Source organism: Tupaia chinensis, unplaced genomic scaffold, assembly GCF_000334495.1.
Source record: "Tupaia chinensis unplaced genomic scaffold, TupChi_1.0 Scaffold148607_1, whole genome shotgun sequence".
Taxonomy (NCBI): domain Eukaryota; kingdom Metazoa; phylum Chordata; class Mammalia; order Scandentia; family Tupaiidae; genus Tupaia; species Tupaia belangeri.
This window is the reverse complement of record NW_006208456.1, coordinates 73980-92370: the sequence shown is the minus strand read 5'-3', so window position 1 is coordinate 92370 and position 18391 is coordinate 73980. Positions and strand designations below refer to the sequence as shown.

The 18391-nt window shown below is 42.1% G+C and overlaps 1 protein-coding gene and 1 pseudogene across 6 annotated transcripts in view; both read right to left on the bottom strand.

Moving 5' to 3' along the window:
• RGS6 (regulator of G protein signaling 6) overlaps positions 1 to 1938 on the bottom strand; it is a 614581-nt gene extending 612643 nt beyond the window's left edge. For 3 of the 6 annotated variants that reach the window (XM_006170488.2, XM_006170493.2, XM_006170494.2), the window contains exon 1: positions 811 to 958. The gene's annotated coding sequence lies outside the window, so the exon portion shown is untranslated. Of the gene's footprint in view, positions 1 to 278; positions 459 to 810; positions 959 to 1165; positions 1644 to 1875 lie in introns of those variants that run through there. The other 3 variants (XM_006170490.2, XM_006170489.3, XM_006170491.2) reach the window with 3 other exon arrangements.
• Positions 1939 to 2581: 643 nt separating this feature from the next.
• On the bottom strand, positions 2582 to 3125 carry LOC102487998 (selenoprotein W pseudogene; annotated as a pseudogene).
• Between the last annotated feature and the right edge of the window lie 15266 nt (positions 3126 to 18391).

Below are 18391 nucleotides of genomic sequence, written 5' to 3'. Positions count from 1 at the left end.
AATTACCCATCTGCCTCTGGAAATTGATCTGAGAGCCTTGTTGTTAACATATTAAGTTAAACCTAACCGCTTCTTTTCAGTCTAACACTTTTTGACAGACCATACACTCAAACTTATAACTCAGGCTCTAACTCCATCCTAATGCTTACAAGCCAGTTCTTATTCTTCCATCTCTCACTATCCCTGGAGAGAAAAGGGCCCAGTGTTAGGTTTTCCCTAATCCTGATGATATTTGTAGCTTTAGTTTGGGAATGTTAAAAGATATTGATGAGAATTACCTGCAAATCCAGTTCCTAAACATTGATAAATGCCGAGAGAACAATTCCAGGCTAACACCAGACCCAGAACACCTTCATAGGAATGCCAATCCTCTCAAAGTGAGAGAAGGAAAATAGCATTCCTACTCCATCAAATTAAAAAAAGAAGGAAAGAAAGAAAGAAAGAAAGAAAGAAAGAAAGAAAGAAAGAAAGAAAGAAAGAAAGAAAGAAAGAAAGAAAGAAAAGAAAAGAAAAGATGAAATACAGCAGCTTTCATCCTGAACAAAATTAAATTTTCTAGGTCACTTTCCCTGTCTCACTGGGCCACCTTTACGCAGCCTGACAGTGCCTGTAAACACGGTCCTGTCACGCCTTCAGGGCGTACACCTACCCACCGCAGTTGCCAAATTACAGACCTCACCACACCCACCCACCCCTCCCCCCTGCCCTCCACACCTCTCCACAGACTCGCTTTACTCCAAACCAGAAATGGGCGAGCTTATTCAGAGAAAAAGTTAATGAATGTCTGTTTGGGAGGTAACGCTGTCCTACCTGCCATCACAGAATCAGAAGACTTTAAGTACCTAAACGCATCTTCCCTCTGCACTCTCGTCCCAGTCGGTGAGCGCGTCCCACCCAGAACCCCAGGAACGTGATTTATATGCAGACCCGCACCCATCCCACACAGGTCCACACGCCAGCTTGCCTAACCACTTATGTAAGCGCGTGCCTCTACAGTCCCAAACTGCAGACACACACCCCGGCACCTGCCACGCATCTCAAATGGACAAGCACCCACACCCAGGCGATGGGATCGACACATAGGAAGGGGCGGGGGGAGGATGCTGTTTTAAACCATCTTTTTCCCCGTTTTTTTCTTGCCCGTTTCTGTCACAACTACAATTACCTTAGCAACCAAAGAATTGCCTCGACTCTCCCTCGGCTTCTGGAGAGCTCCTAAAGCCAAGCTTGCGGAAGGCTCATGATAAAGCTAGAGAAGCCCAGAGAGCCAGGGACCGGCAGCCTCTTGGGGGCGGACGGGAAGTCTAGTCCGTCTCCGCGCTGCTCTTGGTGTCTCGCTTCCTCTTTTCGAGTTTCCGCGACAGCGAGCGCAAGGGCTCAGCGAGCGGAGAGCGAAACCCCGGGCCCGCGCAGAGGCGCAGTGGGTCGCATGGTGCCAGGGCGCGGGGCGCTCGGGGTGTCTCCAGCGCGCTCCGGGCCGGCCTGGCTCTCCGCGCTCCCGAGCGTTCGCCCTTACCCCTCCTTAGCCACCTAGTCGGTGGGGTGCGCGGAGGTCGGTCCGCCCCCTCGGCGCCGCCGGCTCCCTCCGCTTTGGGAACCGCGCGCTCGGGCGGAGCTCTGGCGGCCAAGCAGGGCCAAGCGCGAGGAGCTGCCCCAACTCGCGAAGCCGCTCCGCTCGGCGGCCCGGGAGCTGCTGCAGTGGCGCCCACTGTCGGGTGCGGAGCGGAGCTGCAGCCCTGTGCCCCGCGCCCCGCGCCCCGCGCACCTGGGCGCCTGTACCTGGGCCCAGATCCAGGCGGCGCAGAGAGGGGGGCGGGCGGCCGGGGCGGGGCCGGGCACCTGAGCGCGTCCCAAGGGCGCCGCCGCCAGGCTCACCTGTTCCCAGCGCGGTGAAGGTACAGACCGTGACTTTAGCAGCCGCCGGATAAACTGGGCGACTGGCTCACCCAGACGGAGGCTCCTGTCGTCAATTCTGAGCTGGCACCGTCCGGAAACTTCAGTGGCGTCAAGGTTATCTTAGAGATTCCTGGCCTAGGGTGGTGTGCCAGGGAGCTTTTGAATCTCTCACTGACGTGTAGCTGGCGCCCTCTAAATTAAAACGAGCCACCACAATCGTCAGCGATATTGTTACTAGCCTCGTCATTTTTATTTATTCAACATTTACACCACACGCTGTCTTCGGAGCGTTTTACGATTATTTTTATCTGGAACACTACAAAAGAACTTTCAGGGAAAAAAATAACTATGCAAATATTATTGGGGAAAGAAGACAAAAAGTTGAAGGCAAGATGAAAAAGGATAACTTGAACTGATGACTCTTTAATGTGGGAGTTTTATTATAAAATTGTTATTTAGTTAAAAAGTCAAGAAGCTGCAGATGGAAATAAGGCAAGATGGCTGAGGCTGGATGGTAACCAGGTTTGTGTGCAATATCAATGCTATGAATATCGAGAACAAACTTGAGATTTTTTTTTCAACTCATCCCATGTTTATTGACCTCACAAATTGCAATCAGAATCACCCAGGGGGTCCCTCCCATAGCTTCTCCTTGAGAAAGAATCCTGAGGCAGGACCTCCTCCATGTTCAAGGGTAGACTGGGAGACATGGGGGCACGCAGGAAGAGGGGATGGAAAGCAGGAACAGGAGATGGGCAAGGCAGGGAGGGAGCAAAGGCAGATTCTGGGGGAAAGACACACTTGGAGGCAAAGACCACGGGCAATGACCCCTGCCCCACCCGGCAGCCGCGAGAATATCGGGGAAAGACCAGGCGTCCACAAGACATTTCAGTCCTTCCTGTCATGAAGCATCTGCCGAGAGGAGCTGGAGGAAGGTCCGGACTCTGCCTTTAGGGCGCATCAGCCCTGTGCCAGGGCAGTCTTGATGGCAGCCACCAGCTTCAGAAACTTGCTCTCTGCGTCCACGAAGCCATCACCTCTCTTCTTGGAGTGAACCAACTTCCTGCTACCATCACTTCAAAGAACCCGCTGGTCTGAGGAGTCCCCTCGCCACAGATGTCCAGACATCCAGGGAACTCATCTTCCAACTTCTTCTTGAGCTGAAGATACTTGGGCTTGTAGCCTCAAAGGCCACAGTACACGACTTGCACGGGGAGAGCCATGGCTCGAGAGCGCGACACTGGCTGCAGAGGGACGCGGGACAGCCTGCGGGCGCAGATGCAGCTGGGCTGGGCTGAGATTTATTTATTTTTGAATTGCATTATCTCATGGCAGGGGGAAGCTGAAAATAAGATATCTAAATTTCTTTAAGGATGGATAACCTGGACTCTCTTTATCCAGAGGTTGACATTTATAGTCTTCTAAATATGCATCTTTCCCACTATTCTACATCAATTAATGGATGTACTCATTTTTTTCATCCAATAAGCAATATTCAGCACTTTCCATGTGTTAGACCCTCTAGAGACAAGTATTAGAAATAAATAATAAATGTGGCAGTCCCTGCCCTCAAGCCTTCTAATGGGACAATGCACAAGCAGGTAAATAGATTACGGTGGGCTAAGCCCGCAGAAGAGAAGCCACAGAAATCTGGCAGAAATCTTCAACTAAGGCACCCAACCTAGTGGAAAAAATATAGAACTTAATAAATATTATTTATTAAAGTTGAACCATAAAATATTTCCTTCTCCTTATTCAGCACTTGGCTTAAGCATGGTTGTGGAGCCAGCTGCAGCTGTTTGTAACACTTATAGAACATGCTGTTTACTGGGAGAGAGGTGGGAACTAGGGCGCTTCCTTCCGGGAGCTCTGCATTTCCCAGAACAGCAGCTCCTTGAGGGTCTGGCAGAGCACGATGAAATAAGCATGTGGGAGCGTGAACAACCTGCTGTGGGCTCATCTGAAGAAAGGCCTTAGTGAGCTCTTTGAAAAAAATATATGAAATGATATACTTTCTCTTGATACATTTTATGTATTAATATTATATAGGATTTCTAATATACATAGATTTACATATGATTTTATTGATATAAAATGTCTGGTTTGTATGTATGTATATATGAAGGGGGTCTTCAAAAAGTTTATGGGAAATGGGGACCAGCAGTTAGCGTAATGGCTATGTCGCTGGACTCCCACATAGTCGACTGCAGTTTGAGTCCTGGACCCGGTGGCTTAAACTCACGCCGGGCGCGTGTGCCCAAGATCCCGAGAGGAGAATGGAGGAGAAGGGATTTCGGCGTGACCTTCCCCCCTGGGGGGCTGATTTCTCGTTTTCTGTCTCTCTGTCTCTGTCTGTCTGGCGAGCACACGCACCCTATAGCAAAAACCTCTCCAAAAAAAAAGTTTATGGGAAATGCATATTATGAAAAAACTGCATGGATTTCAACACTTTTATGCCTAGTTTAATACCGTTTTTTCCACAAACATAGAAGTGTGACATATGTTTACATTCATAAGCATACATACAAACACACACACACACACACATATATATTGAGTCATCTGGAACGTCATGACATATTTTTCTGTGCAAAAATGCACCATGGCTTTCCCAATGACCCAACAAATAGAGTGATAAAAATGACCAAAAACAATGATAAAATGTGTTCTTAATAGAGATAAGTCAAAAAAAGAAAAAAAGAGAGAGAGCGAGAGAGACAGGTCACACTTTTTGCTGGCATGGACAACAGATGGATTTACCTACTTGGGAACCAATCAAACAAGTGAATACATCATTAAAGACATAGGGAGTCAGGTTTCTCACTGGTGGAGAAGAGGAAAACAAATATAGAAAAGACCCAGTTATGAGAGGTGATGGTATAAAATGATTTTTAATTTAGAGACATGATAGATAAATGGAAAAATAAAAGTGCCTTGGTGTGTGTGTATATGTTGATGTATTTCCTAGTCCTGTTCACTGAGAAGGCCTAAAAGCAATGACCACCCACTAACAATAAACACACCTAACACTCAGACCTTGGTTTCTAAATTCCATTCTCCACTAAGAGAAACCATGACTTCTTAGTGTAGTGGATGAAACAATAATTTGTTGTTCAAGAAATTAAGAAGATACATAAAGAATTACATAGCTATGTTCAAAGAATATAGGGCTCAGATTGAAGGGGTTGCCACTGGCCAAATCTGGGTTTATTTAAGGTTCAAAATAATTAATGGCAGCAACAGATTGCAACCCTTTGAGAAAAACAGTAATCCATGAATTCATGCTGGTGGAAAGTGGGGGAAAAAGAAGAAGAAGAAGGGAATTCCATAATAGAATGCAAATAATAAATGAAGAAGGAAAGATAGAAAAATCACTATTTTTTAAAGAATTCTTTTATTTAACTTTATTTATTTAACTTATTTTAATTTGACCAGAGAGGGACAGAGTGAGGGGGAGAGAGAGAGAAAGAGGGAAAGTGAGAAAGCAAGCTCCTAGGTCCAGGATTCAAACTACAGGCAGCCATGTGGGAGTCCAACGCTCTTAACCACCATGCCACCTGCTGGCTCCTGAAAATCACTATTTAGGGCCAGCCCATGGCCTGGTCATTGAAGCTGCTGGATCCCACCTGGCCACAGAACATAAGTCCTGGATCCGGCAACTTGAGAAACACTTGGGAGCACATCTGGGTGCATGTCCAAAATCTTGAAAGAAAGGAGAGATGAAGAAGGGATTGCAGCAGGACTATGCCCTGTGTGGAGTGCTTTATCACCTTCCCTCCCTCTCTGTCTCTCTCTAGCAAGCACTTGTGCCCTCTGGCAAATTAAAAAGAAAGAAGGAAGGAAGGAAGGAGAAAGAAAGAGAGAAAGAGAGAAAGAGAGAAAGAGAGAAAGAGAGAAAGAGAGAAAGAGAGAAAGAGAGAAAGAGAGAAAGAGAGAAAGAGAGAAAGAGAGAAAGAGAGAAAGAGAGAGAGAGAGAAAGAGAGGAAGAAAGAGAGAAAGAGACAGAAAAAGAAAAAATGCTGTTTAAATACTATCATTATAAAAATTGATTCAAGCCACACTCAATGGATGCTAAAATTGGTAGGTAAAAGTTTGATGAGGAACAGAATATTTACACAGTGTCAAAGTATGTCCTTAAAAATACTCAGTAATATATCATTAATTCTTAATAAGAAAAAACATGCTTATTAAGTATCATTGCAGTTATAATACCTGGGAGATACCATCTTAAGCAACTAGTAAATTTCTACATAAATGTAAGCCAGCAACGGGACAAATCAGCTTTATGCTGCCTCCTGATATAATGCACTGAGAACGCCGCATCACTTCTTGTGCACAAATATGTAAGTCATAAAGAAACATTAGACAAATGCAAATTGAGGGAAATTCAAGTAACCAGTCTGCACTCTTTAAAAATGTCAAGACTATAAAAACAAAAACGTTGCAGATTAAAGGAGACTAAGGAGAAAAGACAGCTAAATGCAGCAGGTGATCTTCAATGGGACTCATGACTTACAAATTACATTATTGGCATAATCAGTGGATTCTGTGGATTAGATGGATTAAATTGGATCCAAGTTATTGTCCTGATGTACATACTTCTGGGACCAGCAGTTAGTGTAATGGCTATGTCGCTGGACTCCCACGTAGACGACCGTGGTTCGAGTCTCGGACCCGGTGGTTTAAACTCAAGCCAGGCACGTGTGCGTGCGTGCCCAAGATCCCAAGAGGAGAATGGAGGAGAAGGGATTGCGGCGTGGCCATACTCCCTGGCGGGGGTGATTTCTCGCTTTCTATCTCTCTGTCTCTGTCTGTCTAGCGAGCGCACGCGCCCTATAGCAAAAACCTCTCAAAAAAAAAAAAAAAAAGAAGTACATACTTCTGAAGGAGTAAAGAGATACCATACCTGGAGTTCACTCTCAGATAGCAAAAGGAAGCTTTTAAAACCATTCTGGCAACTTTTTGTAACTTAAATTATTTCCAAATAAAAAGTTTTTTTAAAAGATACATTAAAATATAATTGTCCTACTTACAAAAAAAAAGAAAAGAAAAAAACTTCACTTTCAAAAGTGTTTGTCATGGGTTTCCTTTGAGTCAACACATTGTTAGCTGAAATATGATTTGATCTACTGTCTTGTTAATATATAAAATACCCTGTGATTCAACCCAACATATCATTCTTTCAGTCAGCAATTATTTATGAAGGGCATGCTGCATACAAGGCTCTTTCCTGAAACTCATCTAAAGTAGAAAATGAAATACATTTATAAATAAAATCCAGGATCTTTTGGTACTTCATTATCAGGTGAGGAGTTGCAGGAAAGTGTATGATAGGATTGATTGTGATGAAGCTCCGAAAGAGGGAGACAAATTGAACAGAAGAATAGAAATTAGTTGGCAATTTAATTTCTTTTTTAAAATTTATTTATTTATATTCATTCACTGTACATCATTACAGCATACAAAATGAGATTTTCCATCCAGATTACACTGCATATTGGCTCAATCAAGGATATTACCATACGTGTTATCATCTACCAATAAATTTCCATTTCTTGTTTCTTACATATTTTGCTTCCCCACTGCCTTGATTCCCTACCTCTTACCCTCTGCCATATCCCACTCTCCTCTCACACTGTCTCTGGTATCTATGGTTGCTTTCCATGCCTTTTCCCCCACCTATGTTTTATTGATTCACAAAAGATCTTAATTAATCTAAATACTTTCGATAGCAAGTGCAGCTGATATATACCTGTCTGTGAACATATGTCTGACTTCAGGCATAAACTTCAGTGAATAGAGTGAATGTACTATAAAGTAACACCCAGCTGGGGCTACACAGCTTACTGTAGTCATTAAATAGGTATTTTAATGCATTTTTTAATTTCAAGAAAAGCAGTTTTAGTTTTAATAGATCAAAATCAAAACATGCTAAGAAAAGTTTGGTTAAGACTTAAATCCAAGAAAAAGGTTAGTATTCTGTTCAAACAGTAAGTAGATGAAACCATCAACAGTTCAAGAGGAGACAAAAATACTTAAACTGGAAAACAAAGCATAGAAGAAAATCAATAATGTTTTAGTCAAAAGTCATAAAATAATGTTTCCCCAGTTCAGTCTCATGTAATTAATCTCTCTTGTGTTGAATTTGCAGTGTTACTGTGGTCTGATCTTTCCGTTTAAATTCTGGAAGTTAACATTCAACGTTCTTATTGGTCTTTCCAGACTTGTCCCTACCACTAAGTTGGCCATTCTCTTGGTTATTTTTTGTATCTTATTTCTGTCTGTCTGATTTTAGTTTTCCTGGTATAGTATTCCCTTCAGAACTTCTTGGAGGGCTAGTCTGATGTTGGTAAATTCTTTCAGGTTTTGTTTACCTAAGAATGTTTTGTCTTTTCTTTCCATATGGAGGATAACCTTGCCACATTTAGTATTCTTGGTTGAAATTGTTTTTCACTTAACACTTCAAACATATTTTCTCATTCTTTCCTTGTTTGCAATGTTTCTGATGAGAAATCTAACATTAGCTTGAAGGGATATCCTTTGAAAGTAACTTGACATTTCTCCCTTGCCAATTTGACTATCCTGTTTCTGTGGTTTTGGTCAATCTGGCTATGATACCCCTTGGAGAAGATCTTCTTGGGTCGATTTGGGGTCCTTTGTACTTCTTAGGTCGTGATATTTGAATGCCTCTCTAGGTTTGGAAAATTTTCTTCCAGGATTTTATGGACTAGATTATCAATGCCCTTATTAGTTTCTTCACCTTCCGGGATACCAATTATCTGGACATTTGGACATTCAATGGTATCTATTATTACTCATATATTATTCTCATTTTGGGGGCTTACTTTCTCTTTTTTTGGTGAATTTTTCTAGGTCAGAGATTTTGTCTTCTACACCTGAGATTTGATTTTCTGCATAATCTAATCTGCTTTTAATATTTTCAAGGAAGGGTTTGATTTCCTGTATTACAGCCTTCATCTCTAACAACTTCATTTGATTCTCTTTTACGTGTGTATTTCCTCTTTCAGATCGTGTAAGAACTCCCTCACCTCCCGGAACTAGTTGTCTCTTTTTTCCTGCATCTTCTGGAGTTCATCATCTCTCTTCTCTTGCATCTCTGTGAACTTTGTCACTATGAATATTCTACATTCTTTGATATTTCCACAATTTCCATTGTATTGTCTATGGAGGATGAGGAGTTATTCTTTTCCCTTGGGGGAGAGATATTTTCTTGGCTTCTCATATTTCTTGTGTCTCTGCAGTGGTTTCTGGTCATCTGATGGATTATATGTTTTTTTCCTAATTTTTGAAGTTAAATCTGAGTGTTCAGAGGTGTGCAGGAGGAGTTGTTCTGCAATCTCTCTGCAGTTCCATTTTTTCTCTCTTTGTTCAGATTCCATGGGAATTGAGGATAACTCTGACCTACTAGATCTTGGTGTCAGGAGCATGAAGTCTGAGCAGAAAATCTTCAGTTGTCCTAGTCCATAAAAGGGGCTGCTCAGAGCTCAAATGTAGATGGCTTGTGATCAGTCTGTCTTACTAGATCTTGGGGTCAGAAGGGTGAAGTCTGGAGAGAAAATCTTAGTTGTCCTAGTCTAGCAATATAATTTCGATAACTACATTGACAGAACAAGGTAGAAAAATAGTGTTAGTGTGTTTGGTGCATATGGTTACAGTAGTAAATTTAGAAAGGATAATGAGTTTGGGGCTTTGTAACCCATTTTCCAGGATTGTGCATTTGTGATATTTGATGTTGATGCTATTTCCCCCCAAAATTCCGTATTTCCTTTTTCTGAATCTTTAGTGCAGTCTTCTTATTATTATTATCATCATCATCATCATTATTTAGAGGCAAGGACTGTTTTCTTTGCATCTGGACAATAAAGGAAAAAATATTCTGAGTCAATGTTGCCTACTGTTAAATCCTCAAAGAAAATAAATATCTTATTAGGGTACGTTAGAAAAGGGTGTGCTTGGGTACCAGCAGATGGCGTGGTGGTTAAGGCGCTGGACACTCCCATATGACTGACCACGGTTCAAGCCCCAGACCTGGTGGCTTGCTTTCTCACTTTCCCTATCTCTCTCTGTGTGTCTCTTTGGTCATAAAATGAATGAATAAAAATAAATTAAAAAATTTCTTAAAAAAAAAAAAAAAAGAAAAGGGTGTGCTTGGGGACTGGCAGGTGCCATGGTGATTAAGGGCACTGGACTCCCACATGGGCTGACCACGGTTTGAGTCCCAGACCTGGTGGCTTGCTTTCTCACTTTCCCTATCTCTCTCTGTGTGTCTCTTTGGTCAAATTAAAATAAGTAAATAAAGTTTAAAAAATAATTCTTTTAAAAAATATAAAGAGTGTTCTTAGTGTATGGCTCCAGTATCACCTGGAGGTATTTTTCTGATGATTAGTGATGTTGAGCGTTTTTTTCATATACCTGTTGGCTATTTGTAGGTCTTCTTTTGAGAAATATCTACTTAAACCTTTGTCCATTTTTTAATTGGGCTACTTGTATTCTTGCTATTGAGATAAATTTCTTGTGTATTTTAGATATTAGCCCTTTATCAGATGTGTGGTTTGTAAATATTTTGTCTCATCTCAGAGTTTGTCTCTTTACTTTGCTGATTATTCCTTTGCTATGTAGCAGCTTCTTAGTTTGAAGCAATCCCATTTGTTTATTTTTGCTTTGGGGCTGTGCTTTTGGAGGCCTATCCAAAAAATTGTTGCCCAGGAACTGATGCATTTTAACTTGCATTCCAGCAAGATACAAGTGTTTCCATTAGGTTTAATATACACATGAGCAAGCAGTTAGCTTTTAAAATGCCCTAACCAAAAATACTTATTCTAAAGATAATTGCCCCAACTTGAACTTTTTTTTTTTTTTTTGGCAAGAAAGTATTTTAAGAAAGGGTTTTGAGTTCTTTTCAATTTGTTCAGAATGCTTTTTTATTCCTATGTCTCTCATTCTGACCTCTTTTTCAGACAGAGTCTTTATTTTCTACATCTTTCACTTTAGTAGACCTCAGCTTCATCATATATACTCAACTATCAGCTCTCCTCATCAGTCCCCATCCTCAGCTGTTCAGTTTTGGGGTTTTCCTTTCATCTTGACTCTCCCCACACTGTTGACATTACAACTCTCATTTATAGGTAATATATTTGTTCTATAAAAAATTGTGAGCACAATAACCAAAATAGATCCTTTAATAGATTTTTTGAATGATAGTAATGCTAAACTGCCTTGGGTTAACCATTAGCCCAGATTCATCAGTAGCCCAGGCTCACCTTCTACTCAGTTCTATGGGCAAGGACTCACAACCTGCATCTGAAGAAGTAACAGGTGCTGTGGATTATCTAAACCTGGAGTAGGAGGATTAGTATACCCTGTTCATGTAACGGTGGGCTATCTGTGTTACATTTCTAGCCTCCCTACATACCTTGAACCCCACTCATTTCACCAGTGAAAAAATTATTTCTGGACCAGCCAGTGGCATGGTGCTTACGGCGGTTGGATCCCACATGACCAACTCTGTGGTTCAAGTGCCAAAACCAGTGACTTGAAAAACATACCAGGCGTGTATGTGTGTGTGTGTGTGTGTGTGTGTGCCCAAAATTCCAAAAGGGGAAAAATGGAAGAGGGGGTATTGCAGCATGGCCATCCCCAATTGAGGGTACTTTCTCAGTTTCCCTCTCTCTGTCTCTCTCTGGTGAGTACATGGGTCCTCTGGCTAATTAAAAGAAAAATTATTTCTAGTGGGTATTATGCAAATTAGTCCTCTAATGTTGATTGGGGATAGAGTTGAAGTTGCATGTAGTAACTTCTTTCCACCCTCAACACACATGTGGACTTTAAATATGAGTCCCAGGCTACTTCCAGAATAGGCATTGGTCAGTGTATTTCACATATTAGCTCTTTGCTTATCTGTCCATTAAAGTTAACTAATACATATACATTTCTATCTCGTTAACATGCAGGTTAAAATGCAGTTTTCTCATCCCCAGAGAAAATCTGCTGACTCAGAAACTTTGGCAATAGGGGACCAGCAGTTAGCGTAATGGCTATGTCGCTGGACTCCCACGTAGTCGACCGCAGTTCAAGTCCCAGACCCGGTGGCTTAAACTCATGCCGGGCGCATGTGCGTGCATGCCCAAGATCCCGAGAGGAGAATGGAGGAGAAGGGATTGCAGCGTGGCCATCCCCCCTGGGGGGGTGATTTCTCGCTTTCTGTCTCTCTGTCTCTCTCTGTCTGTCTGGAGAGCACAAGCACCCTATAGCAAAAACCTCTCCAAAAAAAAAAAAAAGGAAAGAAAAGAAACTTTGGCAATCGGAACTAAAACCCAGTGCTTTAACAAGCTCTGTGGGTGACTCAGGTCATTCTGATGTACCCTAGAGTTTGAGGGTTAATGCTGTAAAGAGGAAGGGGAGGAGAACCTGTCCTGACCCCTACATGCACTTACTCTGGAAAATAATGGATAAGCCAAAGGAAGGACCAACCTTCTGTTTCTCTCCCTTTCAGAGGCTGAGACTGGACAAGAAGCTGTGAGAAAGTTGGAAGCCACAGATGACAGAATCCACTCCTCTAGATTTCTCTACATCCTTGCCTACATCCTTGCAAGCATATGATCAAGGCCCTCATCTCTCCTCTATTTACACCAGCACTGGGGTAAACAATACATGATTTATTAGAAAACGTTACATTTTGGGGAAAGAAATTATCTAATCACAGATGGAAAAGAATTTGAATACTTTAAGTGCACCTGCCTAGAAACCACAGCTGTTTTGTACCATCAAATGTGTTTCAAACAAACCTATATCATACTAATTCAATTTCCTGCTTACCATACATACTTGCTTTTCTTTTAAATGCACATCTTAGTATGCAGTAAAGTCATATCATCCCTAAAACATAGAACAAAGAACTAAAATGAAGATTAAAAACTAATCCCCATGGAAATGATTTGAGGGGTTAAGTTTGAAGATGATAGTTTAACGGGATTGCATACCAGGAATAAAAACTATTTCGTATAATGGAAAAAGATCGAGGTTTAAGAAAATATACACATGTAAATATTTATACTGAGAAAACCTTTTTTAAGTGGGATAGCTTTTTTTTTTTAACTACAGCATTAACTCAAACAAGAACACAAAATTATGTGGGTTAAACTATATCTCTGTTTGCATCTCTTTCATCTCAATTAATGAAGTAAAGAATTTCAGCTATAAAATCCCAACCCCAATAAGCTATACATTTTCATACTCTCAGAGGGAGTCTCTAAAACTAGGCAAAGAGGAGAAATCTATTGGCTAATCCTTTCATAGAATCCGTGTCCGGCAAAGGATTGCATTTAGCAAATGGGAATAGTGAGTGTAGACTTCGATTTCTCTGTGACGGTAAGTAGGAAAGGAGCTTTCCATAAGAGAGAAACTCGAGTGGCAATGTCTAAGAACTACCAGCATGAAAACATACAACTAAAAGTTTTTCCAAGTTGGTTTTACACTAGAAAAGCTTATATTGACAAGAAAACTCTAAAAACTCCTAGACAATAATGTTTTCTGTGAATTTCTGCTACCTATTTTATAATGAAGAAGTGGGCCCAGAGAGAATCATGACATGACCAAGGTCACACTGCCAAGAGATGACAGCTGGAATGGAGCTCAGTTCTCTCAGTTCCAGCCCTGGGCTCTCCTGATTGCAACTGAAGAACACTCAAGACTAAAATAATGACTGTGGTGGGGGGAGAGAGCGGTAGGGGGAAGGAGGGGCATCTGACAGGCTATGATTTCTACTAACTCCGAGGGCTCCCAGGGTCACCAGTGTAAAGCCAAGTGCTTTCTTTTGCCGCAAACATCCTGTTGCTTGACCTTGGAAGCGTTTGTTTACTCAGCCCTCTAGGCTGCATTTGTAAACAATGGAGGTAAAAAATACTTTCCCCAATTACTGTATGTGTACTTCAAAAGACAGTGGCAGGAGAAGAGGGTAGTTGACACTGATTGCTGTGATGAGGTCTGTCACATGGAACTCGTGACTCCCAACAAAGGCCAGGGGGCTCCAACAGTATCAGAGCCATATACCATCACCCTACATTTCCACACTACCAAAGCTGACAGGTAATCCAATGAGTTAAGAAGTATCTAGGTCATTGGCAACACTAATGGTAGTTCTAACATCAGAAGCACTGGTAACAAACTCTAAGCTATGTCAAAAATCCATCCTGACCCAAGACCTTAACCAGACTCACCCATGAGTATAAGCCTAAAGGGATGGCATCCTGTGTCTGGATCTCCTAGAATCCTGATTCTGGGCATTCTTGCTGTCTGTTTTCAGTCATTCCCCTGCCTGGCTAGGGAATTACATTTCTTTAGTTTAACCCTCTGCACACTCTATTAGGCATGGATTCTGAAATGGTACTCACCATTTGAGAATCAGGGGGGAGCTTCCTGAAATACTTGGCCCCACGCTGTGCACCCAGGGGTTCTGATTCAGCAACTTTGGGGTCAGTCCTGGGAATCTGCATTTTAACAAACTGGCCCTCCCCCCACCCTTTACACTGTACTACTGACCTGGGCACAGACAAGCTTTCTCACTGGACCAGCAGGTCCCTCCATGGACCTCTCTGCCATGCTTATCACAGTCTGAGTTGCCTTAATTGCCCAATCTGTTTATGCATCTGCTTGGCCACACCCTTCAGAGACCTCTTGCCTCCGTGCTGTGGTTTCCAGACAGGCCTTAGTTCCACCTCTGGAGAATCCTTGAGGCACTGTTGCCTCCCAAACCAGCAGCTCCCCCACTGCAAATCTATGCTCAAAATCAGGCTAATTTTCTTTCTAACCCTCAAAACACAGAAAGATTCATTTCCCTCCCTTTCTTGGGCAATAAAACTTATTTGCCTTGAGGAACCAAGACTTATAAAACACATAGGCTTACTTACTAAAATTCCTTGAGGGTGGCTTCTTCCTCAGCCTATAAACACAAAGCATAAACCACTCGTTGCTGCTAATGGAAATTTAACAATGAAGAGATGCCTCATAATAGGAATTGGATCCCCTATGACTGGAAGGTCCCAAGCCAAGCTGGACCTCAGGCCTACTTTATTCAACTCTTTCCAGCAGCTTTTTTGTTTTATTTTCAGTCTCTCCACTTTGCTTTCCGTAGTGTAAGCAGCACCCAACTTCATATTACAAACCAGAAAAGGAAAGAGAACATGTCTGCCACAGCGTCTAAGTAAAGCTTAGTATCTGAGACTCTACCTCATTAATTAGACCATTTAAGTCACATACTGGATTAGTTTGTCAGAGTTATGATAACAAAATATTGTGTGGGCTAAATAATGGACCCACAGTTCTGGAGGACAGAAGTCCAAAATGAAGATGTCAGCAGGCTTAGTTTCTCTCGAGGCCTCTCTCCTTGGCTTGCAGATGGCTACCTTCTTCCTGTCTTCACTTGGTCTCTATTCTGTGAATGCACATCTCTGGTGTCTCTGTGTGTCCAAATGTCCTCTTCTTAAAAGAACACTTGTCAGACTAAATTAAGACCCACCCTAACAGCTTTGTTCTATTTTATTTTTTTGTTTTGTTTTGTTTTTTTTTTTTTTGGAGAGGCTTTCGCTATAGGGCGCGTGCGCTCGCCAGACAGACAGAGAGAGACAGAGAGACAGAAAGCGAGAAATCACCCCCCAGGGGGGATGGTCACGCCGCAATCCCTTCTCCTCCATTCTCCTCTCGGGATCTTGGGCACACACGCACACGTGCCCGGCGTGAGTTTTAAGCCACCGGGTCCAGGACGTGAACCGCGGTCGACTACGTGGGAGTCCAGCGACATAGCCATTATGCTAACTGCTGGTTCCCTGTTCTATTTTAAATAGAAGCCCTCTTTAAAGGCCTTGTCTCCAAATACAGTCACGTTCTGGGATACTGGGAGTCAAGGGTTCAGCATATTAATGTGAGAAGAAAGGGAGTAATTTAGCTCCTAACACATACCTACCCTTGAAGTAACTACTGTAGAATGTGCTGATTGATATAATCCTATTCTGAAGCTAAAGGTAGGATGAGATTCCTCCAATAACAAAGGCTCTATTCAACCCAAAAAAAGATAAACTAAATCAAAGTATATAAAGAAAAAGGAGTTTCAGGCCAAGTATGGAGATTGCTGTCTAAAATGCAGTCCAAGTGACATACTCAGATTGCCTCAAACACATGCACCAAAGAGGTTTTATAGTCCTCAAGCAGGCTTTAAAGGCAAAAGTCACAGAGGGAGGGGAGAGCAAGAGAGAGAGGGAGGATAGCAGTTGTTTTGGCATAATTCTCCTTACCTACCATGGTCAATAACAAGGATACCATCAGTTTAAAGTTGGACAGGCAGTCTCTAGGCAGATGTTTTTTCAGAAGTAGTCCTTATGTCAGGTTGCAGTGGTCTTTGTGCAAGGCTATGGTTCTGGCAGAGTCCTTTAAGTAACAGTTCTTATTATCAAGCAAACTAGCATGAGAAAACACCTCTTCCATGGCCTTCCCTTGCTCACTCTAGTCAGGGTTTAACACAAGTTGACATAAATGATTCTTCTGTGTGTTTTGTTTTTGTTTTTGTTTTGTTTTTGTTTTTGTTTTTAGGGTGCGTGTGCTCATGAAAGAGAGATTGAGAACTCACCCCCCAGGGAGGATGATCATGCCACAATCCCTTCTCCTCCATTCTCCTCTTGGGATTTTGAGCATGCATGCACACAAGCCTAAGGTGTTTTTCAAGCTGCTGGCTTTGGGACTTGAACTACAAAGTTGGCCATGAGGGATCCAGCACCTTAACCTCTACTCCACCTGCTGGCCCCAAATGATTTCATTTTTATTCTGACAGCTTTCATGGCTATAAGGTGGTATGGATACCAGTGTCCTATTGAATGGGTAATGGGAGGAATAGGATCTTGGGAACTTACATAAAAATGGTCAAAACAGCTACTGCTGGCTCTAAACTCGCCATAGGGAACTCACAGGCACCTCTGACTAGAGCAATGTAAACAAGGTATGAAATTAGTCTTCTATGGGACCAGCAGTTGGTGTAATAGCTACGTCGCTGGACTCCAACGTAGTTGATTGCAGTTTGAGTCCCAGACCCGGTGGTTTAAACTCACGCCAGGCGTGTGTGCGTGTATGCCCAAGATCCCGAGAGGAGAATGGAGGAGAAAGGATTGTGGTGTGGCCATCCCCCCTGGGGGGTGGGTGATTTATCATTTTCTATCTCTCTGTCTCTCACTGTCTTTGGTGAGTGCATGTGCCCTTTAGCAAAAAATTCTCAAAAAAAAAAAAAAAAAAGAAAAGAAAAAAGAAATTAGTCTTCTAAACATGAACATATTTGAAGGAATCATGAGGGATAATGGAATGGGCAGGGCTTCCATTAAATGAGGAGAGAGCTTACATGACAGAGAGTTTTCCCTTCTCTACTTTCTCTTTTTAGTTGAATCTTAAAGTCTGTTCCAGATAAAAGTCATTCACATTTTATTATTTTTATTTCTTAAGAAACTTTGTGCCCATTTAAAAATCTAAATATCCCTTAAACCAAGTGATGCCTGTTTTCTTTGTAAGCATAAAAATATGCTCAAGCAGAACAAATAAAACATGTTTGCCCAAGAAAACAATAGTGTGCACGTCTAGACTTTTTTTCCTGTAAAGAAATTGATCCTACATTTTTTAAAGTCTCTTCTATATTGGTAGAAGGAGGAGGATTGAGAAAAGTGGTTAAGAACCCAGAAACAAAAAGAGACTTCATTTTTAAAAAGCAACAAGCTGATAAAATGAAAGAAATATTTATCATCTAGAAGGGTATCTGAATGAATTAAGACTTAAAATCAAGGGAGTCAGATGGTGGAACAGTGGCAAATCATGACACTCTGAGGCTGACCCACCTGGGAAGGTTCTGGCTTCAGTCTGGAGCCCTCTCTGAGTACAATGGACACATGCACGCCTGTGATTTGGCACTAAGGCTGGGGGTGGATAGCAGCCTCAAGATCCTGTTAGGAGTGATACTCTCTCTCTGTATCACTTATGAAAAAAAAAAAAAAAAAAAGAAAGAAACAAAACAAAAACCTTAAAGTTGGGACCAGCAGTTAGTATTATGGCTTCGTTGCTGGACTCTCATGTAGTTGACCACAGTTTGAGTCCCAGACTTGGTGGCTTAAAACTCATGCAGGGCGTGTGTGTGTGTGTGTGTGTGTGTGTGTGTGTGTGTGCGTGTGAGTGCCAAAGATGAGAAGGGATTGCGGCATGGCCATCCCCCTTGGAGGGTGATTTCTCGCTTTCTGTCTCTCTGTCACTCTCTGTCTATCTGGCAAGTGCATACAACCTATAGCAAAACAAACAAACAAACAAACAAACAACCTTAAAGCCAAACTAGTGCTCAGGATCAGCAGATAGCATAATGGCTACATCACTGGACTTCTATGTAGTTGACTGTGATTCGAGTCCCAAACACGGTGGCTTAAACTCACTCCAGGTGCATGTGCATGTGTACCCCCAA